This window comes from Dasypus novemcinctus, chromosome 11 (genome assembly GCF_030445035.2).
Source record: "Dasypus novemcinctus isolate mDasNov1 chromosome 11, mDasNov1.1.hap2, whole genome shotgun sequence".
NCBI lineage: Eukaryota > Metazoa > Chordata > Mammalia > Cingulata > Dasypodidae > Dasypus > Dasypus novemcinctus.
Window position 1 is genome coordinate 93,370,523 of NC_080683.1, and position 27,940 is coordinate 93,398,462.

A 27,940-nucleotide genomic window follows, 5' to 3' on the forward strand; every position below is an offset into this window, starting at 1 on the left:
GAGGATGGAAGTGATTGTTTTTGTCAGTTTTGCCCAGCTTTCTGGTTGCTTTTTGGAGAGCGGAGTTTTCAATCTCCTCATTTGGCCACAACCAGAAGCCCCACATCTCTCTATTGCTTTTTTTAAAAACATATTATATATTAGTTCTGTTTCATGCTTACATGCATACAATTTAAGAAATATTACCTAAATAAACTATTCCATTTACAGTGTTTAATATCTGACCTAACTTTAACAGACTGACAGGCCAAATTTGTTTCATTTTCCAATTATATATTTGACTTTTTTCCTCTTTCAAAGTAATCTGCATGTTATAAGAGAACACGATAGTAAGAAAATTGAAAAGTGATTAGACCATTCCAAATGCCTTAATGAAAACTGCAGCAGGTTATGATTGTGAATAGTCAAATATCAACATAGTATGAATCTACATTATTCTGGAATCTTCTTACTTCCATGCAAATGTGGCAACTTCCTACTGTCTAATTTCTGTGGCAAAAAAAAACTCTTTTAAAAGGAGCCTGATTGCATCAGTATTCACAATTCAGAGAAAAGATTTTGCATCTCTTTTCATATTACAAAAATTTACTACAGAGAACCCAGGGCAAGTCAATCTGAAAATCAGATTTAGAATTTGCAGAATCTTGAACTTCTATCCAAATTTTCTTGGGAAAAGTATTAAATAGGACCACTATTAACCTTCTAATCATATAATGACCCACTGACACAAATGTCTCTTCTTTGAAGGGACAAGGAACACAGCCAAGCACTGTATTATATTCAGTTTTTTATTTTTATATTCAAGAGTATTCCTTAAACAACATATGATTTTCTAAATTTCAGGCATACCCTTTTTGCTGTGATAATATTCTCGAAAGGAGTTATGTCCCACACACCTATTTTCAATAAACTTGTACACTACTATATAATCTGCCTCCAGTATGAAAAAAAAACTAAAGCAAAATTTAAGTGTTTTCCATGACTTTAGATACAATATTTAATTATATAAAGGTTTTCCTGGCGTATTTTCTTTCTGGGGGGGAGGGGTGTCCTAAAGTTCCCTCTGTTTCATGAAATATTGCAAATATTCCAGTTGCTTTTCTTCTGCAGTATATTATTTTACATGAAACTTAGTCTTAGAAGAGAATTTCTTAACAGCTACCCAAATTGCCCAATATTATCAATACTATAGTATGTTTACTATGGAGTGTTTAGTAGGATAGTTCTTGTGATTAAGCAAGAATTTGGTTCTTTGTCTCCCTTTCTCTTTTCTTCCAAATAACACCATTAAAGACTTTCCTATAAGAGAGAGATGAATGTTTTCCTCTTTCTGAATTCCTAGTCTTACAAACCCCCAATCTCGGGATCCTGGTTTTAACAGAATGGTCATCTGATTTCAGTTTGGCTATCCCATACCCAGATCTTCTGGCAGCAACAGAGTAACCCTTTTTAGTACCTGGGGAGAAAACAAAGAGTCTGTTTTGAGTATGGTAGAAGGTAAAAAATAAACCTGATACTTCATCTTCACATCTTAAAACTTTTATTTTTTATTTAAGAAATGTGCCGATAAGCTGGTAAACTTATTAACATTTAAATTCCTAGGAGCCATTTTATAGCCGATTAAAATAGTATATTCTTACTGGCTGAATATATCACCATTACATTCTGTTACATTACATTACTTTGGTGTTTGTTATTTATTAATAACTCAGTTATTTCACATCATCATAAAATAGCTACACATATATTCAAAAGTTTAGTAATGTTATGCAAAGGGAGGAAAAGAATAACAGCATTGTCTTCTTGGTTTGCATCATCTTGGGTTGACTTTCATAAATCCAGAGTCCTCAAGTGTATAATTTTAGAAACTCCATTTTATCAATTTAATTTCAAATGATCAGTCTCTGCTCATCATGTCATTTCTGCCATCCAAACAACTCCACTTCTAATCTCGGGGAATTTAGGAATTTGAGTTTGCAATCAGTCTATTGGAGAGCTTTGAATGGAGACAAAGGAATTGTTCATCCCAACTGTGGGAGAGCCTGAATAATTGGCTCTATGTGTTACCATGAGTCTTTCCAGTGACTGCAGTTCTCCCATCCACAGTGGTATTTTTTAATTTATGAGAACTATAAGTCTTGCCATTAAAACTTTACTAGGGAAACGGACTTTGGCCCAGTGGTTAGGGCGTCCGTCTACCACATGGGAGGTCCGCGGTTCAAGCCCCGGGCCTCTTTGACCTGTGTGGAGCTGGCCCATGCGCAGTGCTGATGCGCGCAAGGAGTGCCATGCCGCACAGGGGTGTCCCCCGCGTAGGGGAGCCCCACGCGCAAGGAGTGCACCCATAAGGAGAGCCGCCCAGCGCGAAGGAGGGAGCAGCCTGCCGAGGAATGGCGCCGCCCACACTTCCCGTGCCGCTGACGACAACAGAAGCGGACAAAGAAACAAGATGCAGCAAAAAGACACAGAAAACAGACAACTGGGGGAGGGGAGGGGAATTAAATAAATAAATAAAAATAAATCTTTAAAAAAACAAACAAAAAAAACTTTACTAATCGTGTATGTGTGTAAACTCCTTGGTTATATGTGGTTTCCATTTGACTGAAAACAAAGCTCATTCCAGTCTCTGTCCATCACCCTGAAAAAGTTAGTTGAAATCTCTAGTCCTCAGTTCTATCTGTAAATCTGTAAAATGGAAAGGTCACACAAAAGTCCACATATTGTAAAATTCCACTTATATGAAATATTCAGATATCAGAAATATTCAGGGATCACAAGACTATTCCTAAGGGATCCCAGGGAAGGAATCCATAGACGGAAGGTAGATTAGTGGCTGCCAGGGGTGGGGGGAAAAGGAAATGGGGAGCAACTGTTAATGGGTATGTTTTTCCTTTTGGAGTGATGAAAATGTCTTGGAACTAGGTAGAGGAGGTGGTTGTACAACACTGTGAATGTACTAAATGCCATTGAACTGTACACTTTAAAATGGCTGATTTTATGTTATATGAATTTCATCTCAGTATAAGAAAATACAAAATGGATCTCAAAAAAAACCCCAACTAGATATCTAGTAATAACTTTTTGTGATTTTAGTTGTTTATACAGTCTTAGAATTGGAATCAACACACACTGGTGTCTTACCAAATGACCAAATGTGTTTTTGATCTACATAAAGCCTCCCAGGCATGACTGATCCTTTTAGATAGTAGCATATCACATTACCATGTCTAAGGATCAGTTGAACTGAAGTGACCAGTCAGATCTATTTCTTCTCGATCACAGAGTTCCCTAAGCCCAGGGCTTCCTTGAGTGATAAAATAACTGACCTTGAAGAATATCTCAATATGGTGCTGTACATGCATGGGCCACTGATCATAATTTCTAGGCTGTGGGTGGACATAGCTGTGATTGGAATGGAATGGTAATTCTTAAAGAAATAAGGATTTAAAATCCTTAAGGCTAGTGCTGGCTGGGGTAGAGGTCAGTAGCTCTTGAACTTAGTAGTAAGCATCAAAGAGCTGAGATATGAAAAGCAGGAACTTTGAGGATTATTTGAGGAGAGAAGAGGAAGGGAGCACACCTACAATCACCACAGCCTCAGGATGTTTGTGCTAAAAAAAGTGAGAGGGCCAAGAAGAAACTATTAGTCAGGCCTGAGAATCCACTCATTCCAATAATATGCCTGGCAGAAAATCACTACCATTTTTGCAACACAGCCTTAGGTCAAGCCTGGACAGGCTCTGACTGGGCAAATAATTGACTTCCCAAACCTGTCCCAGTTTGCCAGTCCAAACCACACACTTTCCCCTTACATGGAATCTCCCTTTCTTTTTTCCTTTTTCTCCCTTCCTCCTTCCCCTTCCTTCCTTCCTTCTTTCCTTCCTTCCTCTTTCCTTCCTCCCTCCCTCTCTTTCTTTTCTTTATTTCTATTGCCAAAGAATATTGTAAACTCCAAGCTCTAAGTGGTTCATTCCTCCTACTCCAGAATGATTTGTAAGACTTATGGAATGTGTTTATCTGACAAGTCCATCAGGGACCGTCAAGAGAAAGAGGCATGAGTCTTATGGTCATCATAACTGGTTGGGGTTTCCCTCTCTCCCCTCCCATTCATTTATGTTAGCTAAGTACTAAATCATGGTCTTTACTAACTTATAGTTCAAATGTATATATGAGTGAATGTGTGTTTGTGTGCCTGTGTGCACACAGAAGTGTATATGTGTGTGGGACTGCATGTGTATAAACACTGATGGCTATTTTTCCAAATGAACTGTTGATGACCTCTAATTTGTGGTTTAGGAGAAGGAACTTTATGTTCTACTTTTTCTCTGGAGAAATGAAAAGACTGCTAAGGGTGGTGGTGGTGGGGAATTGTGCCTGTGTGTGTGAGTATGCATGTTAGGTAATATTGGGTGGAAAAAGGGATATTTTCCTTTGTAGTAATCCAAATAAATCTGTTTATGTCATGGATAGTTACTAGGAAAAAATATCTTTCTTCTTGAGAGCCTTCCTTAATTTCCAGAAAATCTCCTAAACCTTTCACTGTAAGGTCTTTAAGTTGACTTTTGTTTGAATAATGATAGCAGTTACCACTGAGCATTTACAGTGTGCCTTGTACTGTGTCCAATACTTTGCATTCTTTATCTCTCATCCCCATAACTATGAAGATGGGCATTAAAATTCCGAAAAGACTTAGGTTTGGAGATGTTAAGTAATCTGCCTGAGGTGTAAATATGTTGCCCAGCTGTTATTTGAACACAGAACTAATTGGCTACAACTACTGGACACTTCTACTGTGTCATGAAGGGACTATGATAGATATAGGCTTATTTTATAATTTTCTCCTTTGATGAGTGCTTGTCTACAAAGATATTTGTTTTGTGTGTGTGTGTGTAAGCTTTAGCAGCAATGTAAAATAATTTTTAAATTATTTAAAATATATTAGAGTTAATAAACATACTCATATACCATGTACTGAGATTCTTAGAAAAGTTTTTAGAGAATCAGATACAGATTCTCTGTATCATACATGCATTATGATACAGAATCATAATGGCTATTTTTAAAGTGATATAGCAGTGCTTTCTAGGTGTTAGAGATCTTCCAAATGTACAGCTATATCTGTAGAAATATTTGGATATAATATTCCCTGAAATGTAGTCCTTCTTATAAAATGAAGAAAAATATTTAGTTCAGGCTACATTGGAACAGCATTTACTTCCTTATGTTTGTCCTTGGGATAGGAGGTAGGAATTGGGGATTCATTACGAAAATGTTGACCCAAATTTTATACATTATATGATCAAAATCCTATTTTTAAAAATTTAAGTTAGGAAAAGGTAAGTAATCTTTATTGAAAGCTTGTGTGTGATATGCTGCTGGGAGCTCAGAAGATGTGACCTCATATAGACCTTAGATCTTCTGGGGATCAGTTGTTGTTCTCAAGTCAGACTCTTGGTTGCAAGGGACAGAGTTGCCTCCACATGTTATTTCAAAAGGGTGAGCTATTTTAAGCTAGAGCAGGTGGAGGGGGTGTGCAATGAGGGAACAAGGACACTCATGTTACTGCAGTGCAATCTAACCTCACAAGAACTTCTTAGAAATCTTTCAGAATGGGAAGCAGCTAAAGAAACTCATTCCTCCCACCATCTCATTCTTTTGGTCGAATGTGTGTGTGTGTTGGTCTCTTTGTCTCTTTTTCTGTCTCTGTCTCTCTCATTCCTGCTTTTTCTCTCTTTCCTGTTGAATCCGTTTCTCTGCCCCGTTCTAGTTCTAATGTTTCCACCACTGGCATTCTCTACTTACTCGTAGTTTCTGTTTCTATTATATAGCTTGCTTATGTCTCTGTTTGCCAAAACCTGGTCGTATCTTATGACATACTTTTAGCTTCTGTTTTTACCACTAAGACGCTCAAATCTTTTTATTCTCTTCGCTTCAGATTCTCAGTGGAGGAAATTGGTTAATCAGCTGTTACTAGGTGTCCATCAGATTGTCTCCTTCAGGGTAGATGCCTACACCTCTGGTCCAACCAAGCATGGTTGGGGTAGGGCTGGGATGCTTGTGTGGGACAGTTACCCTTAGAAAGGTCAGGGAACCCTCAGATACAATGGCTGAATGTGTAGTGTAATAGCATTATCCTATTGTAAAAGACAGAATAAAAAGTTCTGAATGATTTAGTACCTTGACCATGAACATGCAGGTAGCAGTCTGATTCTAAGGACCATACTTAGGAAGGGTCTACCAACCCTTACTATTAGAAATTTTTAAAAATCTCAGCCAACTAAGTAAATTTTACATTTGTTAATAGTTATAATAGCAACAATTTGTTGAGTACCTACTATATATCTAATTCTCACACTCAGGAAATATGTATAGCAATCTCAGACTGGAGGAAACCTGGTTGCAGCATCATTATTTAGAAAGCGTAATTTCTCTGATCCATCTACTCTGGACACTGGGGACTTACACCTAATACTTACTTGATAAAATTTGGTTCAGACATAGATCTTTAAGCAAACCTAGAAGGGCTCTGTGACTCAGGACTTTAAAAAATAACATAAACTGACTAAATCCATAGAGAAGAAATATTATATTCAGGTTACTATATTGCTAGCATAATAATAATTCTAATCAACATATCAAGTGAAACACTATCTCATGTCTACTTCTTATCTACTAGGGAATTGTTGAAAATACTTAGCTAGCTGTGCCTAAGATATTTCTCTTTTGTTGAACAACTTCTGCTTTGTATTGAAATGAACCATTCCTGTATCAAAGGGATCAATACAAATGTATGAGATGATCAGGCTCTGTCTAAAGATTTTTCAATCATATTATGAATGTATTCATTAGCTGATTTCCCAGGAGAATTTGCTTTTGACTTCTAAATTTCCATGATATCTGCCATCAATTACCTATCACAAGAGTAACTTTTCTCTATTCTTCTGACCTGTCAGCTTTTAGTCTCTTTCAGAACATGGACTCTATGGTTTGCACTGCATAGTCACGGCAGGGTGCTATTTTTCTGATTTTGGATAAATATAATTACTTTCAGAATGGGTCTAATCTGAAAACTCTACCCAGTGGGCAGATACATGAAATCTATTTCACGTAATTATAAAATAAAATGAAAACTACTTGTATTTCCAGAACCCCTATGTAAAATGACAATCTTCCACTATTTTCTGTGTAGTTACATTAATTTATTAATATATTTATAGATGGGTTATATATGTTTTTAATTTAATTTACTTTTGATGGAAATACTCCAACATCTTTCACATTTATTTTAATTTCATTTTATATCCACACACACTCATATACATACACACACATTCAGATGCACATATGCCATAATTAATTTAGCCATTTCTTTATTATTGGACATCTGGGTTGTTTTCAATATTTTGCTATTTTAACTCCATGTTGAATATCCCTGTATATATGTATATACATAGTTTCACTATATATATGTAGTTTCACACGTGTGCATATATTCCAAAGAGTAGAATTGTTGGATGAAAATTTACATAACTTTCTCAAGTTTTATAACATATTTGTCTTCCAATTGCTTTCTCAAAGGACTATACCAAATTATACTTCCACCAACAATGTATGAGAATGACTATTTCTCTGTCCCCTCATCAAACATTTCATACTTTTCTAATTGGAACAAGGAGGAATGACCAGTGTGTAGAGCCTCAGGTTACTATTTATTTGCCTAGTGATTTTCAGCTTATACTTTCCAAGCCTTCTGCTCCGGTTAAGCCTGAGGCCACTTCATCTACACTTAAGACTCATTCCCATTCCCCTGTGGATAATGTTGGCAAGGCTCATTTAACCTAACTTTAATTTACCTATTTTCTGCAAATTCCCTAGTAGCCTCTTTTGTCCATGATTAAATGATTTTGATAGGCTTCTAATACATACTCACTTCTCTTGTTTCACTAAAATAAAATTATTATGAGACTCTTCACTTTCTCTCAACTACTCTGTTACACTCAGGTAAATGTGCCCAAGGTGAGAATCAGTCCTCAGAAAATGGAGGACAACCAGACAGTTTATGCACAAACATTAAACAGGCTAAAAACATAGGTCTGTAACTATTACTGCAGCTTGATGGAGTCACCAGCTGGACAGACACATCCCGGCAAGGTGGAATCTGACCTCCTTTGTCTTGCAACCTCATTTGTTTGTTCTTTAATAAATTTTAACTTGAAAATGTTTAATTCCCTTCAGTAACTGAAAATACCCTGTACTGTCATAGGATGAGTGTTGAAATCTTCCAGCTCACATACTGAACAGAAGAAAGATCTGATGACAACTAGCTGAAGAATCCCTGGAGAAGATGCAAAACCACATAACCACTGCTTCCCTTATCCCACCCATGCCCTCTAACAGGTGTGAAGTCTTAGTTAACTCAGTGCAGAGATTTTTTAAACAGCCAGTTTGGACTGGCTGCACCTCAGATTTATATGGGGAGATTTTCTGTGGTACGATCCATGCCGAAAGAATGGGGTGGGCTCAGAAGTATTTGTTAAAGTTCCTCCAGAGATTGAGGTGAATATGCAGGCTTTGGAGCCTTGGCTCAGGGCATCAATGAGAAACGTAGCTCTTATTCCCATCCTGTGACCTTTACTCTGTTGTCCAGAGCTGTGCTGTCCAGTACAGTAGATAGTCGCCATTAGACCCCTCTGACTTTTGAATGGCTAGTCAGGATTTTTAAAGACTCATTTTGAAATGATACAATTGGGGAAATTTTGGATTAAATAAAAAATATTATGAAATCTAATTTCACCTGTTTCTTTTTTTTATTTTATTTTGAAAGATTTCTTTATTTACGCATTTACCACCACCACCCCTTGTCACGTGCATGGGCTGTCTGCTCTCTGTGTCCATTCGCTGTGCATTCTTCTGTGTATGCTTGTATCCCTTTGTTGTGTCATCTTGCTGGGCCAGCTTTCCTTAACGTGGATTGTCAGCTTTCCTTGGCAAGGGCCATCGGCTCTTCACAGTGCGGGCCAGCTTGCCTTCACCAGGAGGCCCTAGGAATCGAACCCAGGGCCTTCCATATGGTAGATAGGAGCTCAATTGCTTGAGTCACATCTGCTTCTGTGGTGGTTAGGCTAATGTGTCAACTCGGCCAGGTAATTGTGCCCAGTTGTTTGGTCAAGCAAGCACTGGGCTAATTGTAATATAAGGGCATTTATGGACTTTAGTCACCATTGACTTTACTGCAGGGGTAAATCATAGATAGCTGATTACAGTTAAATCAATCAGGGAAATTGCCATCAGCAATGAATGATGCTTTATCCAATTAGTTGAATGCCTTAAAAGGGTAAGTGATTCCGGCATTGAGAGAGAATTTCCCAGCTCATCTTTGGACAGTCAACATCTCCCATAACTTGTCAAGGACCTTCATTGGACTTTCATCAGAGTCCCTGGTTGCAGCTTGCCTGTGGAATCTGAACTTGTGCACCCCAAGGCTGCGTGAGAGACTCATATAAAATCACATATTATTGACATAGATCTCTTGTTGATTCTATTTCCCTAGAGAACCCTAATACAACTTCCCTCACCTGTTTTTTTTTTAATTTTTTTTAAATTTATTGAAGTTATATCACTCATACATAAACACAGATAAACAATAAGTCTATAATAATAGTTGTGAACTTACAAAACAAACATATATTAGCATCAAACAGGACTCTCATAACTCACCCTATCACCAATAACTTGCATTGTTGTTAAACCTTTTTAACTAATGATTAAAGAGCATTGTCAAAATACTACTACTAAACAAAATATTTCCGCCCAACCAATCCTTCTATTATTATCTTTATATCATTTATATATGAACATACATAAACAATTAAGTGTATAGTAAAAGTTGTGAACTTACAAAGCAAACATGCATATCATACAGGGGTCCCATACATTAACCTTCCACTAACACCTTGTATTGTCATGAGACGTTTGTTACAAATTATGAAAGAATATTGTCAAAATCTTACTACTAGTCATAGTCTTTATCTTACATTTGGTGTGTTTTTCCCCCAACCCATCCTATTATTATTTTTTAAATATATTTTTTATGACAGTTGTATACTTATCAAACAATCATGCACATGTGCAGAATTCCCAAACAACACCCCTCCATCAACACACCACAATGTGGCATGTCATTTGCTACAGATAAAATAATATCATCTGATTATTGCCATGTCCATAGTGTACATTTGGCTCACATTTTCCATACTGCCTCAGTATCAACACAGTACACCTTTCACATAGATACAAGAATATTATATTATTACTACTAACCACAGTCCATAGGTCACTCCAGCTGTATTTTTCCCATGCTTCTCCACATTCCCAACCCCCTGCAGCATTGATATGCATTTGCTCTAGCTAACAAAGGACACTCTTGAATCTGTACCATCAACCACAATTCTCATCCACCTCTTGGTTTACTAAGCTATCCAGTTCCTAGCATTCTGTCAATTGGCATTTACATAACGATTACCATTTTCAGTCACATCCCCATTTATATACTCTTTGTTACTCACTGTGTGTTACCATCCACTCTATGCATCTCCACAATTTTACAGTAAAGCTAATTAAAACCTCTACATATACTAAACATCCTAGTCCACTCAGTCCTCCTCTTATCTCCTTTAAGAATCCACCACCTACTACCAGGTCTTGAAGATATATTCCAATAATTTCTTCTACAAGTTTTATGGTTCTTACTTTTATTTTTAGTTTTTTTAATCCATTTTGAGTTCATTTTTGGATAAGGTGTGAGATAGGGGTCCTCTTTCCTTCCTTCAGCTATGGATATCAAATTCTTTTTTTTTTTTTATTTCTCTCTCCTTCCTCTCCACCCCCTTCCAGTTGTCTGTTCTCTATGTCCACTTGCTGCGTGCTCTTCCCTGTCCCCTTCTATTGTTGTCAGTGGCATGGAAATCTGTGTTTCTTTTTGTTGCATCATCTTGCTGCATCAGCTCTCCGTGTGTATGGCGCCATTCTTGGGCAGGCTGCACTTTCCTTGGCAATGGGCAGCTCTCCTTACAGGGTGCACTCCCTGCGCGTGGGGCTCCCCTACACAGGGGACACCCCTGTGTGGCAAGGAACTATTTGCGCACATCAGCACTGCGCATGGGCCAGGCCCACACGGGCCAAGGAAGCCCGGGGCCTGAAGCACGGACCTCCCATGTGGTAGACAGACACCCCAAACACTGGGCCAAGTCCGCTTCCCTGGATATCCAATTCTTTCAGTACCATTTGTTGAATGGATTGTTCTGCCCGAGTTGTGTTTTTGACAGGGTAGTCAAAAATAACTTGACCATACCTGTAAGGGTCTGTTTCTGAACCATAAATTTGGTTCCATTGGTCTACTGTGTCTGTCTTTAGGCCAGTACCATGTTCTTTTTACCACTATAGGTAGGTATTATGATTTAAAATCTGGAGATGAGGGCTCACTTTTCCTTTTTATTATGTTTCTCGCTTTTCAGGACTCCTTACCCTTCCAAATAAGTTTAATGATAGTGTTTTCATTTTTTTCTTTAATGCTGGTGGAATTTTTATCAGGATTGCATTAAATCTATATATCAATTTGAGTAGAATTGACATCTTAATGATATTTAGTCTTCCAATCCATGAGCATGGAATGTTCTTCCAGTTATTTAGGGCCTTTTTGATTTGTTTTAACATTGAGTTGCAGTTTTCTGAATACAAATACTTTACATCATTGGTTTATTCCTGACTATTTGAGTTTTATCTGTCATATTTTATTTTCACCACCCTTTTGACACTTTTAGTTACTTTTATTGATATAATCTTCATTTCTAGACTCTCTTCCAGGCCCCTCTTTTCTTTTCAGCTCTAGCACACTCTTTAGTATTTCCTGAAAATCTGGTCTCTTGCTTAGAAATTCTCTCAGTTTCTGTTTATCTGTGAATATTCTAATTTCACCCTCATTTTTGTCTTGCTGGGTATAAGATTCTTGGCTGGAAGCTTTTCTCTTGTAGTATTTTAAATATATCAGACCACTCTCTTCTGGCCTCCATGGTTTCTGGTGAGAAATCACACTTAATCTTATTGGATATCCCTTATATGTTATGCATTGCTTTTTTCTTGCTGCTCTTGGAATTCTCTCTTTGTCTTTGGCATTTGATACTCTGATTAATATGTGTCTTGGCGTTGGTCTATTTGGAATTTTTTGGATGGGAGTATGTTGTGCTTCTTGGCATGGATATCTATGTCCTTCAGTAGGGTTGGAAAATTTTCTACCATCATTTCTTCAAATATTCCTTCTGCCCCTTTTCCCTTCTCTTCTCCTTCTGGGACACCCACAACATGTATGTTTGCATTCCTTTTGCTGTCATTTAGTTCCCTGAGACCTTGTTCAATTTTTCCCCTTCTTTTCTTCATCTTTTCTTTTGTATGTTCACTTTCAGAAGTCATTTCTTCAAGCTCACCAATCCTTTCTTCTGCCTCCTCAAATCTGCTATTATATGATTCCAATGTTTTTAAAATTTTATTTATTGTACCTTTCATTCCCATAAGATCTGCTATTTTTCTATGTATGCTTTCAAATTCTTCTTTTTGCCCATTCAGTGTCTTCTTAATATCCTTAATCTCTTTAGCCATCTCATTGAATTTATTAAGGAGATTTGTCTGAACATCTATGATTAGTTGTCTCAACTCCTTTATGTCATCTGGAGGCCCAACTCTCTCTTCCTCCCCCATTTTGGGGAAGTGGAGCTTTCAATTCCAGCCATGGAATAGCTCCCAAGGTGTCTTGTGCCTCCAGTGGAGGATGGGCACCAGCCTCCGGGGTGTGGAGTGCTCTACTTATGAGTCTTCTCAGCAGATGGGCAGTCTCCCCCTTACACTTCTTCAAGGATGTTGCCATATGCTCTTCTGGTCTTCTGGAGCCCCCAAACAGGTGCTTCAGCTAGCTCCAGAGAGCTCCGGGTGTTTGCTAACTGCCCTGAGCAGAAGCTGACTCTAGGAGCACCTTACTTCCCCACCATCTTGCTGGTTCTCACCTGTTTCTTTTTATATTATTAACGTGGCTCCTAAAATTTTTAAATATGTGGCTTGCATTGTATTTCTATTGGCCAGCATTGATCTAGAAGGCATCTGTTCTGTAGTTCAGGAATTTTGAGTCACAAAATTCTAAAGTTAAAGAGACCTTGTAGATGATACAATCCTCTAATTTTATAAGTGGGAAAGATGACACTAAGAAGGATGCAGTGATTCCTCAGGTCACCTGAGTTGGTGGCAGGGCCAGGACATCCCTGAATCCCACAGCTCTGGGTCCCCATATGGTACAAGCTTCTCCTCCCATGCAGCCTGCATTTGGCTGCAGTAGCCACACCTAGTATTTCGGGGTTCCTACAATTCTGGCTCACCATTGCAGGCTCTGCCACGGTCTCTCTTCACCAGATTCTGTCTGCAGGGCCAGTGCTTCTCAAATTCATACCGAAAAAGCTACCCTCCGACCCTTAAGTCAATGCCTCCTCTTTTCTCCATCTCCCATTAATTACTAGCTTTGTTCCAAACAGAGCTGTGGTTTCAGTGAGGTCTTGATATCTTTCCAAGCGTGGCTTTAAAAAATTTCTAGTAATTGAGCAGTATGAACTTAGGAAACTTACCAGTAATGACTTTTCCCCAGATGTTTATTATCATCCTGGCCTTCTCTGGCATCCAGAGGACAATGTTCCTTCTCCCATCTCCAGTTTGCTCTTCAGAAGGATCAAGTGCTGACGGACAGTGAGCAACTTCCTGGTTAGTGGCTCTAAGTCACAAAAACAAGTTATTTTTTACATGGCATCAGCAGAGACTTGCTTATATAAGACATCTTTAGAGTCTAAAAATATTTTTTTCTTCCCTCTCATCCTGTAGTAAAATAATTGAGAATTTTAAGAAAATAATGTTATTGGTAGCATCCAGAGTATTTAGAAAATAGCTTTCCCTTCTTCCCACCCCCAACCACAGGAATATTTCCTCCTCTGAATAGAGTGTTTCAGGGACCTGCTTTCCCTCATGACTCCAAGTCTCCTTGGAACTGTCAAGTTGAGAATTTATGGGGAGTGATTTAACCCAAGTCACTGATAAATTAAAATGCCTCAGGCAAATCAGTTTACGTGAATAAATCTGGTTTAAGTATTTCTTAGGATTAGGTCACAAAAATTCTTTCTAATTTTTGTGTAGTTGAATCCTTTGCTGGCAGAAGACAGGCAAGGCTTATTTTCTGGCCACAAAGCCCTGTTGTATCCAATGAAGCAAAGATTTCAGACCATGGCCCTCTTTCCCTCTTCTCTTATCAGCAGTCTTTTACTGCTGCTGATTGTTTCTAGCCACAGCCACAGAAATATAGGGCAATGATACTAACTCTGTGAAAAGAGTATAAAAATAATCATCAATAGATGACAGGTTTAGAGGTCACGGTATCATATGTACAGGCTCTGCTGGCACGTCACTACCACATGGTCATTTTGAACGGAGAAGATGGGAAGAGTTTGTAAAAGTCTCTAGGTTTGTTGAGGGGAAGGGCTATTATTTGGCTATTCAAAATCTGAGCTGCACTGGTGCTGGAAAGGGGTGGTCTGGGAAGTGCAGTCCTGGGAAGCATCCTCCCAAGTGACAGGAACCGACGGAGAACTCATGAGAGCAGCCAGGTGGACCTTCACTTATGAACTGATGACCTCTAGGTGTAGGGATCCCTGAAGACTTACTGTTCTAACAAATGTGAAATTTCTTGCTGTGCTTCATAAGCATCTGTTCTTACTATTGGAAGATCTGTGTAGCCTTTGGGGAAATCTTAAATGTAATGTATTGTGTTAAACCTCACTAGTATTTTCATAATTCCATAGAGAATTATCATGAAAAGCCTCCTATTTCTTGGAGGTCTGTACCCTTAAACTTTGAGAGTAAATACAAACAAAATCTCTCTACACATATACATTAGTCCCAAAGCAATGTTTTTTAAGCTACAAGTTGCAAATCATTAGTGGGTCTTGAAATCTATTTAGTTGATCGAAATCTGTCGAAATGAAATAGACGAAAATAAAAAATATAAATAATGACTTCTGAAATTTTGTTACATATCTCTATCTCTATCTCCATATATATGTATTTTTTAATCCCCCCCTTGCGGCTTTTTCTTGCTGTCTGCTCTCTGTGTCCATTCACTGTGCATTCTTCTGTGTCTGTATTTATTTTATTTATTTATTTATTTTTATTTCTCTCTTCTTCCCTCCTCCCCAACCCCCCGTTGTCTGCTCTCTGTGTCCATTTCCTGTGTGTGTTCTTCTTTGTCCACTTCTGTTGTTGTCAGCGGCACAGGAATCTGTGTTTCTTTTTGTTGCATTATTTTGTGTGTCAGCTCTCCGCGTGTGCGGCGCCATTCCTGGGCAGGCTGAACTTTTCTTTCGCGCTGGGCAGCTCTCCTTACGGGGCACACTCCTTGCGTGTGGGGCTCCCCTATGCAGGGACACCCCTACGTGGCACGGCACTCCTTGCACGCATCAGCGCTGCGCATGGGCCAGTTCCACACGGGTCGAGGAGGCCTGGGGTCTGAACCGCAGACCTCCCTTGTGGTAGACGGATGCCCTATCCACTGGGCCAAGTCTGCTTCCCCGGTATTTATTTTTATTTATCCCCCACTCCCCCCACCTTGAGACTTGCTTGTTGTCTGCTCTCTGTGTCCATTCACAGCACTCTCTTCTGTTTTTTTTTTTTTTTGCTTGTCTGCCTTTTTATTGTGTCACCTTACTGAGTCAGCTCTCCGTGGTGCTTGCGAGCCATTGGTACTCTGTGGCGCCTGGGCCGGTGGCTCTCTGCAGCGTGCGGGCGAGCCTGTCTTCACAAGGAGGCCCCGGGACAAGAACCCAGGGTCTCCCATATGGTAGACGGGAGCCCAAGTGATTGAGCCACAGCCGCTTCCCTAACTCCATATATTTTTATACATCTATCATCCATCTATCCTCTACCTATCATTTGTTTTTCAGTTTAAAAAAAAGATTTGAAGAAAATCTGCCTTAGGGGCACTATGAGTAATAAATTGTTAGAATGGGTGATAATTCTTATGATCTGTGGCAGACTAAATTAAAAAACCCTGGGTTTTCATATGTGCTCTATCTTGCTTACGATATCTTTCTTTCACAAATTCCTCCTCCTACAATGCCCGTAGTGTTTTTTGTTCTTGTTTTGTTTTATTTTCCTTCTGAAAATGAATTCTAGAGAATTAAAAAATGGGGAAATACTAAGTTGTATAGACATAGGGTGGCCTTGTTTGTAAATAACTGTCCACCAAACGATGTTTTCCTCACAAACTTAAGGAGAAAGAATATTTCCCTGTAATCTAAGTGCAGAAAGAAAGTCACTTTTTGACATGTGTTCTAAGGTTTCGTTTGTAGTATCTGTGGTACTATTTCCTTGATGAAATGTGGAGGAAGTATTTGAAGGTTAGTTTTTCAGAGACTTATACAGGAAGGCAACACCATTATCCTACTTTCATTAGGGCATGGATTTTTGAGTTGATGATGAATTCCATGTTAATTCCCCCAGGCCCTTTGTGACCATTAGTATGAAGATTTAAGAGGTACATATGTTTGGAGAAAGTTGCCACCATGGCCTCATCAGATCAGAATTTTAAGTAAGCCAAGTGTTCACATACCATTCCTAATATCTCCCCCATGAAACCCTGGGATGATTAGGAATATTGCTAGTATTGATTCATTAGTTTCTTGTTGCTCTGTGATTCTTTGGAAGTTTTTTAATTGGAATTTTTAAATGGCTCACACACCTGGGAAAGAAAAGAAAAAAATATCAGGGACCTCAGTTTTCTAATCTGATGTGTTTACTTTTGTACTGTTAGTATTATAATTAAATTCACTGGCCAGAGCTCTGGCTATTTAAAATATTTTGAAATGTTATTTGTTTACAACTATTATAAATTTTGAGGAAATGTTCTCTATAATCTTTCCACAGAATCATTTATATTCTGGTTACAAAAGAGAATTAAAATAATATTAAGCTGAATGTGAGTTTTCATATCAATAAAACCCCACAATTCCTTTATTTATACGGTTGAATGTCCTTTTTGAGACCCACAAAATATTGATACTATATTTGCTTTTTTTCCTAAAATTACCTCTGTGCTCTAAATTTATAAAATTATTTAAAAATAACTCATATGCAGCTGGCTACTATCCAAATGCTTCTTTCACCCTATTCAATGGAAATTTACTGACTTCCAAATAAAGCTTTCGATTTTTACTGAAGAATAAAGGGCTGTTACCAGATTTCATCTACATTCTTGACTATGCTGCAGAAATGAATTTCAAGAGCACATCAGGTAAGTTAGGCCAGTAATTAATTCAGGTAGGGAGGGATGAGAAATGGGAGAAAATAACAGATCATGGGTCCCAGATAGAGAGGAAGGGGCTGAAAAGTGATAAAGCAGGCTGATTTACAGACTACAATTCCCCATTATAGGTTATAAATGCCCAGGTTTTACTTGCTTGGGGACCATGGCAGGCGAAAAATGGCAAGAGCAGTGCACAGAGGGCAGGAACAGGGGTTCAAAGGTGAGAGAGAGAATTCAGGCCTTGCACCTGCTTTTTGAACCATTAATTATTCTTGTGGATATTGACATCCATGTGGACATCTTACCAGGTTCCAGGTCCATCTATTGATTCCCTACCTTACAGCCTGCTTCCTTCCCCCCTTAAAGAGTTTACACCTTTATTCTTAAAAGGGTACTGAAGGTAGATGATCTTTCTTTTGTAGCTACTTCCTGCTGGTTAGGGTCAGTACGCCCTACCTGACAAAGTGTAAAACACTCTGGCTCCTCTATATCGGTCAGAGGAAGATGGATTGGGCATCCTAGGTGAATCTGGATGAAGGTTCCATATAGCTAATGAGATGTTGATTCTGGGAGAAACATTCTAGTTTAGAATTTTGAAAATATATGGTCCTACTAAGAGGATACAAGACCAAAAAAGTAAAAAAGTTTAGGTGCCTGCAAAGGCTGCATTTTCCCAAAGTTGGTGGGGAACTTCCTTGAGTTATTTTATGCTATTGGTTAACTCTAGAGAGATTGCAATAGACAACAGGATTAAGTATAAATTGCCAGTCCCAGTTCCTAAGGTTGAGAAGAGGAATGAGAAATGGCATTGCCCTTTTTAGTTAAGCTACAGGAGATGAAATCAGAGATTTTTTAAAGGGGTGTTTGGTTTTCTCTCCCTCTAGCAATAGGCATTTGGGATAGAGTTAGAGGGAACAGCTGACTTTGACATAGACACTACTTAGCTTTTTCTCTTGAAGAAGTATTTCAGGCCATCCATTGACTGGCTTTCATACATCCTGTCAGGTGCTTCTGGTGAGCTGGCCCTTTCTTGGGCAGCTGGCTTCACTCAGGATTAGTGTCCCAAGCTGGAAATTCCTTTAACTTTACTAACTGTGGGAGTGATCAAAACAACAGAGTAAAGTTTCTTACATTTTGGCTCTTATAGAGAGTGAGACTTGTTTTCTTGCTAAGTTTTGTTTAGAACCTAGTTTCTAGGTCCTAGGTAAAGAAAGATTTTCCATGGACCATCTTAAAGGAGCTAAGCTGAAGTGGGTCATAACCACCTCATTTGCTGTTTCCCTTCTGGTGGGAAAACACTTAGCCCTGGTAGGATGGCATGTGGGTTTGCCAGTCCTCCCCAGGATATGAGTGGGAGAGGTTTTGGAATAAGGGCTGGGAGGGAAACCTGGGCTAAGTATGTTCATTAGTTACTTAGAAAATGAAGTTTACCAGGACTTTTAACATGTTCAATATTTCCCTGCATATGGTCTAGAATAGAAAAGATATCACCATAATAATCAGGCATATATTTAGAATAGGATACAGGAACAGTACTTAATACTAATTAATGTACTACCCAATGCATAAGTTTCTCTTTGAGCTGCAATTAATAGATGTAAGTTCCAGGTTTGCAATACCTTACATGTTATCTCTCCATGGGAGCAGGCCATAATGCCAATTGTGTTTAAATTCTATTTACAGTACTCTGGTGATAATTGCTCCACTTGGTATATTCTCGCACAGCCAGCAAGCTGCAGGACTGTTGACCCTAAAGAGAAATTAGGAAGGTAGGTTCCAGTATTCCACTGGCTTGGTGCATAGCACCCTTTGGCACTATGAAACAGTGACACTCTGTAGGTAATATTCATTGTACATTTGGCTATATTGAGCCTTCATTGGCTGCTTCAGGGGTTTGAAACTTCAACATAGTCTCCATTAACTTCAGGAACACAACCAGAGATGTAGTAGATACCATTACTGTTTCAGTGTCAGTGACCAACCTAGCCAATAAATCAAATGGAGAGGCAACCCGTAGTATATTGAAGGCCTAGCTTGAATGCACAAGAGAGTTTGACAATACTGAAGTCTATCTCTTGACTTTTATATACTTTTTAAGCACTTCCAATGCAATGTGTAACATATCAAATGAACTTCTTAGTACTTTGCTTTTTACTTTTATACTTTAACATGAAGATGTTAATTATCAGGTATTTTACTTTAGCAGTAAAGGAAAAACTACTTCTTCCATTTTTTAAAATGAAAACTGGAGATTCCCAATGAAATAAAAATAATTTTTCTTTCCACCACTTTAATATGCAGATTAAGGTGGTTTCCAACAGATTTCTTTGTTATGAAGTTACTTTTTGCAATTAATATCTTAACCCTTATTTACAGTTTCTAGTAACTTTTTACTTTAAGGCAAATTGGGAACCATTATTAACTAAGTCACAAGAATTTTATTAGTAACAACTTTGTGAAATTTCTCACTTTTCTAGCAACTAAATAAATTCCACTTGTGATTTATACATTAAATCCACTCACAAGACAGTATTGACATTTAATGACTCATCTTTAGGTTACCTTTCACCATTATCCAATTTGTAACAGGTGACCCCCAAATTTGATTTCCTAGGCACAAGCAAACTGACAGATTTTAACACAGATTTCAAGGTTGAACACAAAGTTAAGCACAGATTAAAACAGAAGAGAGAATTTTATACCTTAGCATTTCTAGGAACTCTTTGATTTTAATCGATGACACATGAGGCTTCTTTTTCTTGATCACTATTTACACCTTTTATAGGCACAACCAAGGTTTAACTGAGAAGGCTGTTTCTAAAAGGGAGTTATTCAAAATTTGAGCTTTATTTCCTCATTTTTAAAAAGAAACACCACATGAGGTTTCTGGGCCTCAGATCCATCTGTTCTTTTTTTCTTACACTGGTTTAACTGGAATTCAGGGTCCTATACAGAGGCTACTCTCAGCTATACTGTGGCCACATGGACCAGAAGTAGGCAAATTTTCCTGATTCTTGAGAAGATACTCCTACAGGGAGTTTACTGCTGGGCTAGAGACCATGCCCATTATTTTAGAAAGAAGGAAGAAGTACATTTTAGTCAATCCATCTGGTGTCCCAGAGTCCTAGTCTGAATAAATTTTCACTACTTCATATAATTTGGAGCTGATGCTCTATCCCAGTATCCTGAGAATTTCGATTTTCAGAGCCTTCCTGGCCAACAGGTGTCCCTGTGAGTGACCTAGGTCCTGGGGGATATCTGATGATTCCAGAGATCAGATAAATGCACTCAGGCTGAGTTGGTGAGAGATGTTCTGAGCAGTTACCCCAAAAAGAGTGCCTGAGACAAGTCTCAGGGGATATTTTACTGCCCTCTGAATGGAAGGATGCAAGGAATGGGGGCCATTCACTGTTTATTGCTCTGGTTCTAGGCACTTCTGACATTTCAGGGTCCGAAACTGGCTGCATGGTTATCCAAACAGAAGTTCCTGAGTTAAATCTCAGGAAATGATTCCTGCCACCCTGGGAATCACAGAGCCCCTGCCACCGGGCATTCCTGGGGCCTTTCTGGACTTGGACAACAGACCAATAGATCAAATGCCTTTCACGCTGAATATTTTTCCTTCCTTGAATATTACTTCTTCCTCAGAAAAGGGACAAAAAGCTTCTTCTTATTCTTACAGAGGTCCTCAAAGCCATCCATCCTAGTTTTATGATTTTACTTTCCAGGAGTTTCCCAGTTCCACCAGCCATAAAAAGCCCATTAAGTGATTAGCAATCAATTGTTCTAGCTAACAGGCCTTGGGGCCCTGAGGCAATAGCTTCCTTGCTAGCAAAGGCATCTTGTTTTACAGTTTTTAAGACATTCCAAAACATTTTAACATATTGTGAGCTTCAGTAACAGGAAGTAGGAAGGTAAAAACGTGGGTAAAAGCTAATTATACAAGGGTGTCCTGGACTGTGACTGCCCTGGGGAAGGGAACTCCCATGGCATCTATCTTGGCTTTGCCTGCCCCCTCCCAGAGAAGCAGGCCTGCAAAGGCATAGATACATGAAGCCCCCACTCTCTGTCACTGCCGTATACCCCCTAGGGGAAAGGGTGGGAGAAGGCAATGGTCACTTGGCCCCAAGGGTAGATCCAATGGCTGCTAAAAGGGATTGAAAGAGTGGCACAGTGAGTTCCTGTCCTGTGTCCAGTCCTCAGATCTAACAAGCCTGGGCACATGGTACAGATGTGGAGAGTTCCAGTGCCCCAGCCTCTTCCCTCCTGGGATTACGTCCTATGGGGGCTCATAGGCAAACCCATTCAAAATGGATAATCAAAAGAAGGCATTAAATAGGTCGTAGGCCATAGTTTCACTCACCAAGAAGCCCCTGGCTGGCTCACCAAATGTGTTACTGGATTTTGTCTAGGTTCTTGACTATACAGCAGAAATGAATTTCAAGAGCATATCAGGTGAGTTAGGCCAGTGATTTATTCAGGTACGGAGGGACGAGAAATGGGAGAAAATAACAGATCATGGGTCCCAGGTAGAGCGGAAGGGGCTGAAAAGTGATAAAGCAGGCTGATTTACAGACTACAGTTCCCCATTATAGGTTATAAATGCCCAGGTTTTACTTGCTTGGGGACCATGGCAGGGGGGAAATGGCAAGAGTGGTACACAGAGGGTAGGAACAGGGGTCCAAAGGTGAGAGAGAGAATTCAAGACTTGCACCTGCTTTTTGAACATTAATTATTCCACCCCTTTGCTAATGGCAGGGGAGGAGTTCCAGCTGTTTACCATTTTGATTGCTTATCCCCCCATCAATCCCCCATGAGGGCCCAATGATAAAGTCCTTGGAGAATATCCAGAGCTTCTCCTGGCTTCTGGAGAAAGTCTTATTCTCAATGGCAGAATCTTGTGGAGGGTCTTCCAGCAGCCATCTTGGGGGTACCAATGTCCACATGGATTTCTTGCCAGGTTCCAGGTCCATCTATTGATTCCCTATCTTACTAGCCTGCTTCAGGACCATATATTCAGCAAATGTATTTTCAAATGAACAACTCGCAAAAATATGTTTACTGCATTATGTAACCAATTGATCAATGAAAATGGACTAACAAATGTGTGTTTTCTCTGAAACTACACAATAGAAAGGCTACCATATCGGTCTCTTTCTGATGTACATTATCTGGATGTTTCAAAAGCTGTCATTAAGTTATATTAAAATCCATACCAATCCAGAACTGCAAAGACCCTTAGAGATCTTCTATGCCAGTGGTTCTTAGATTGGATTCATATGGGAAGCTTTAAGAACATGCCTAGAGTGTGTACACTGGAACAATTAAATCAGAATAGGGTTGGGAAGGAGCCATCACTAGTTTTAAAAATTCTCCAGGTGATTCAAGTATGCAGCCTAGTTTAAGAATAAGTGTCCAAGGCCAGTGGTCCTCAGACTCAAGTGTGATAAAAATTACCTGCAGAGCTTGTGAAACCAGATTGCTGGTTCTCACCCCAAAGAGCTAGTAGATCTGAGCTGAGGTCTGAAAAGGCTGCTGCTGATAGACCAAGGACCACAGTTTGTGTAGCTCTGGACTAAGCCACATCCCTCAGAAATTCTGTTTTAATTTGTATGGGGCAGTGCAGGGCATAATTTTTTTTTCTTCAAGTTCCCCAGTGATTCTAATGAATAACCAAGATTTTAAAGCACTGACATAGGTCAGTTTCTTCTATTCAGTGAAGGACGCTGAGACTCAGAGATTTGTCCAAGCTATTATGGTTTGTGCTATTGATGAATTTTCCAAATCCATAAGGGAAAATAAAGAAACAATTTCTTCTGAGGTCACATCTCTAGTATGTGAAAGAGTTAGTTCTAGAATCCAGCTCTTTCAATTTCCTATTATCCTATTCATTTTCCCCTCAAATACCATTAAAATTCAGGCATTTTCACTTTTAGTGAATCCAAGACTGTTGAATTCTACATCTACATTGACTTTGTAACAGTTCTCTTTGATGCAACATGTTTAATGACTCAACAGAAAGCTGAATTATACATGTGTTTACTGGAATGCTTAGCTGAGCTTCAGATTGTGACACTAATCTGCCCACCACGAGCAGCAGAAACACTGCTACTTAGCTCTTTCCATCTTGTGTAATGGCAGGAAATGCAGGACACTGATTCATGCAATAAAACAATGAAAGTTCTAAGATTTTTAAATGCTTTACAAAAATCCAGGTACAATGAGGAGAAGAATGATTAAGAAGAAATTAAAGTTTTTTGAAGATTTCACCTAATGGAAAGGTTAGGTAGGTAGATATTGGTTGGATAGTAGAGATGGGCTTATATTGCCCAAATCTCAGTGGAAAATTCTATCATAACTAAACATACCCCATTAAATTTAACAGGATTGAATGAAAAATGCTAGCCCTTGAGCATTTTCAGTGTCATTTGATTTCCTCCAAAAATAAAACTGATTTCTCCTTAATGCACTGGCATTTTGTAAATGGAAAGAATGGATACTTTTTTTTTAATTGCCAGAGTTGTTAAGAAAGATAAATGCTTCAAAAGGAGAAGTTAGTAGCACTTTCTTGACCACTGACTCAGCCTGGAGGAGTGGGAAAAAGGAAGTAGGTAAAAGCTGGTAAGCTTGATTTCTCTTCCCACTTCTACCAGTAATTAGCAACAGGCCTGCGAAAAAAATCACCTGCTATTTTTTTAGTTTTTTAAAAAATTTATTTTGTTTTATATTTATTTATTTATTTATTTAAAAAAATATTTTAGGAGGAACCAGGAATTCACAGGACCTCATACATGGGAAGCAGGCACTTGCCCACTGAGCTACATCCACTCCATAATGGGTTTTTTTTTTTACCTCCTATTTTGACCTCAGTTTCTTTGTCTGTAAAATGAAAAGGTTGGAATATAGTTATTCCAAGTTTCTTTTTACCTTTCTAACATAGGCAATAAGTGCTTCTAAAGAATGTCATTTTTCTGTCTGACTGTAGTTTGGCTTTTAATTTTTATTTTAGCAGTAAAAAAAATGCCAGTATTTTCCATGCGGCCATGAGGAATGAAAAAGGCCACCCAAAAATGGCACTATACAAAATCATAAAAATCCAAGAAAATATAAAGAAGATATACTTTGTTTTCTCTGGTGGAGGTGAGAAAAAGAGACAGAAAAATATGTTCTTGAACTCATAGTTAAGATTAACCTTAGTAAACTATCAGTATTTCCTCATTTAAAAGATACTAGAATATAAATGCAATACAGCCAAGACTTTTCTTTGCTTGACAACAGTTAATCTTATCATCAGAAGAAAAGTCCAAATAGCTGTTAAAATTTGTGTTTTCTGGAATTCATTATTTATAATGCATAGGCAGCAGAAAATTGAAGTGAAGGAGGAACTGCAATTTGAAATCAACTTCACTAGTTCAAACAAATTATATGGAAATCAAGTATTATTTTCCCAAAGTGCAAATCCAACAAAAATATTTAATACTAAATACTTTCCTGAATTGGTGTAAATGAATATCAAACATCTTTTATATATTATAATTATATAATATTGTATATAATTATTAAACCAAAACTCAGCAAATAAACATATTCTCTAAGTCTAATTACTGCTTCATTTGATTCATGTCTGTTCAGTAACATGCCTAAAGAACATAATTTCCAAACTTTCCATGCATTGGAATCACATGGCTTTAAACACCCCTACTATTACAGTTTAATTGGTATAGGCCATGGCATCAGGATTTTTTAAAACTCCTTGGGTTGCTCTAATGTGCATGAAGTTTGGGAACCACAGGTTCTAAGCCTAGCTGCACATTAGAATAATCTAGTAGACTTAAAAGCATATGGGCGAAGCAGATGTGGCTCAACTGATAGAGCATCTGTCTAACATATGGAGGGTCCAAGATTCGATCCCCAGGGCCTTCTGACCTGTGTTGTAAGCTGGCCCATGTGCAGTGCTGCAGCGTGTAAGCAGTGCCATGCCACGCAAGGGTGACCCTGTATAGGGGTGCCCCACACACAAGGAGTGTGCCCCATAAGGAGAGCTGCCTTGCATGAAAAAAGCACAGCCCACCCAGAAGTGGCACCACACACACAGAGAGACACAACACAAGATGACACAACAAAAAAGAGACCTGGTTTCCCAATGTTGCTGGATAATGCAAGCAGACACAGAAGAACACATAGTGAATGGACACAGAGAGCAGACAATAGGGGGAAAGGGAGGAGAAATAAATAAAGTAAATCTTAAAAATAAATAAATAAATAAATGTTTAACATGGGGGGAAAAAAGCATATGGTACCTCCTGAGAGATTCCGTGTTGCTCAAATGTGGCCACTCTCTAAGCCAAACTTAGCATATAAATGCATTACCTTCTCCCAGAATGGGACATGACTCCTGCGGGTGAGCCTCCCTGGTGCCAAGGGATTACTACCAGCCACCAGCTGATGATGCAACTAGAAAAAGACCTTGAATGAAAGCAGGAAATGGTAAAGACAAATGAGTTTATATGGCTAAGAGACTTCAAAATGAGTCAGGAGGTCATTAGAGGGGCCGTGCTTATGCATGTTTCAGCAGGATCTCAGAGACAGCCAAAGTAGATACAACCCCAGGTAGGGGTGCTCCTGAGGGCTATGGAGACACCCAGGTCCTACAGTCATGACAAATGGCTCTGGTGTTTAGTGCCTTGCCAGTGGGCCCTACTTTAGATTTCTGCTCCTGAATGTGATGGAGTTGGATTCAGATGTGACCTCTCTACACATGCTTCTTCTGTCACTTGTACTGAACCTGTGGTTGGTGCTGGGGTTGGTGTGTGCTCAGGAGACTTGAATCTCTGGACTGTCTATGTGCCAGCTGGGCCCTGAGCCTCAGCAGAGTTTCAACACCTACTGTACGGTTAATTGGATTTACACAGGTCAGCTAACAGGGAGGTGAGGATTGTGAACCACCACACCAGGGAACCAAGAGAGTCTACAACTGCAAGCAGGAGGATCTCATCCATCAGCCATATGGAATCTAAGTCCCCTCTCGATTTAGAGGTGGAGTGGACATCGCCATCCCAGGGTTCTCAGAATGGAAGAGTAAAATATGGATTAGAGTTGACTAACTGGTATTCTACTATAGTATTATTGTGACTCTAGCAATGGAAGAAATTATATCATTAATGTGGAGACAGTGGCCACTGGGGTTGCTAAAAGCAGGGAGAGGGAAGAGGAGGTGTGATATGGGGGCATTTTTGGGACTTGGAGTTGTCCTGAATGATTTTTGCAAGGACAGATGCAGGATATTATATATCCTGCCATAACCCACTGAATGGAGTGGAAGAGAGTGTAAACTACAATGTAAACTATAATCCATGCTGTGTAGCAGTGCTCCAAAGAAGTTGTTGATGTGGGAAAAGTTCAGGGGTGTGGGGAATGGGGCAGATTGGGATTTGCTATATTTTTTAATGTAACATTTTGTGTGATCTATGTATCTTTTAAAAATAAATGAAAAATACATTTTAAAAAAAAAGCATATGTGACACCTGGGCCTCATCCTAGAAGGAATTAAATCAGAATCTCTGAGGGTGGACCTGGACATGGTGTGTTTTAAATACTCCTCAGCTGATGCCCAAGTAACAGCCAAGGGTGAGAATCACTATTGCAAAATATCACTAGGGCAATTCTATTTCCTTATGACTACTTGAGCACAAAATCACATAAAGCTTAATTTCCAAACTAGTATAAAAAGGGCATAACCACAACTACTTTTAGCAGAGTTGTGAGATGGTAGAGTTAACTCATTGAGCTTGGTCCAGATGCTGCCCCCCAAAAAACCAGGCACATTCCAGTCCAAACAGGATGATTCTTGTTGACAGACCCTAGAACCAATTTAAGTTTAACAATAAACAACTATTTAAGTGCTCACTCTTTTCCAGACACTTTATACACAATATCTTATTTACTCCTTCCAGAAATTGTATGAGGTAGATATATGTACCAGAATTTTGCAAATTAGGTAAGGAGAGCTTGAAGATTTTAAATGCCTTGCTTGCCCAAAGCCACACACATTTAGTAAGTGACAGAGAGTCTGGCTATGAATCCAGTTTGTTTGACCTCGAAGTTGATAGACATATTAAATTCTCCACCACTGGATTTATTTTTTTTTTTTTCCACCACTGGATCTATTCTGAGATACAACCACAATCTGAAACTGCATTCTAATTTAATAAACATGCACCACACTAGGAAATGTGAGGGAGAGATATGGAAATGTAGAAGAGACTCTGCCATGAAGGAGCTTATAACTTAGTAAAGGATATTAAGGCAAAAACAATCAAAAAGAAATGAGAAAAAAAGAAAGCCAGTACAAAGCAAAACTTTCCTGAGAGAGTATAGTGGATAAAATAGAGTCCATAAGACAAGCTAAGTCTCCCTTGCTTCCTCTTGGAGCCACATATGCTAAAGTCAACCACAACTTACGTATTCAATGCTCCAATGCTTACTGTATTAGTCAGCCAAAGGGGTGCTGATGCAAAATACCAGAAATCGGCTGGTTTTTATAAAGGGTATTAACTTGGG

The 27,940-nt window shown here is 38.9% G+C and overlaps 1 protein-coding gene and 1 long non-coding RNA gene across 3 annotated transcripts in view; one reads left to right on the forward strand and one right to left on the reverse strand.

Annotated features, from left to right (window-relative positions):
- Window positions 1–27,940, forward strand: part of DSE (dermatan sulfate epimerase) — a 203,291-nt gene that overhangs the window by 90,307 nt on the left and 85,044 nt on the right. The gene's annotated exons all lie outside the window — the stretch shown is intronic.
- Window positions 852–16,985, reverse strand: LOC111767282 (uncharacterized). Its single transcript, XR_002799138.2, has 3 exons — window positions 16,688–16,985; window positions 13,662–13,804; window positions 852–1,456 (listed from the first exon to the last, which is right to left on the reverse strand). It is a non-coding gene; the product is annotated as an uncharacterized lncRNA (long non-coding RNA).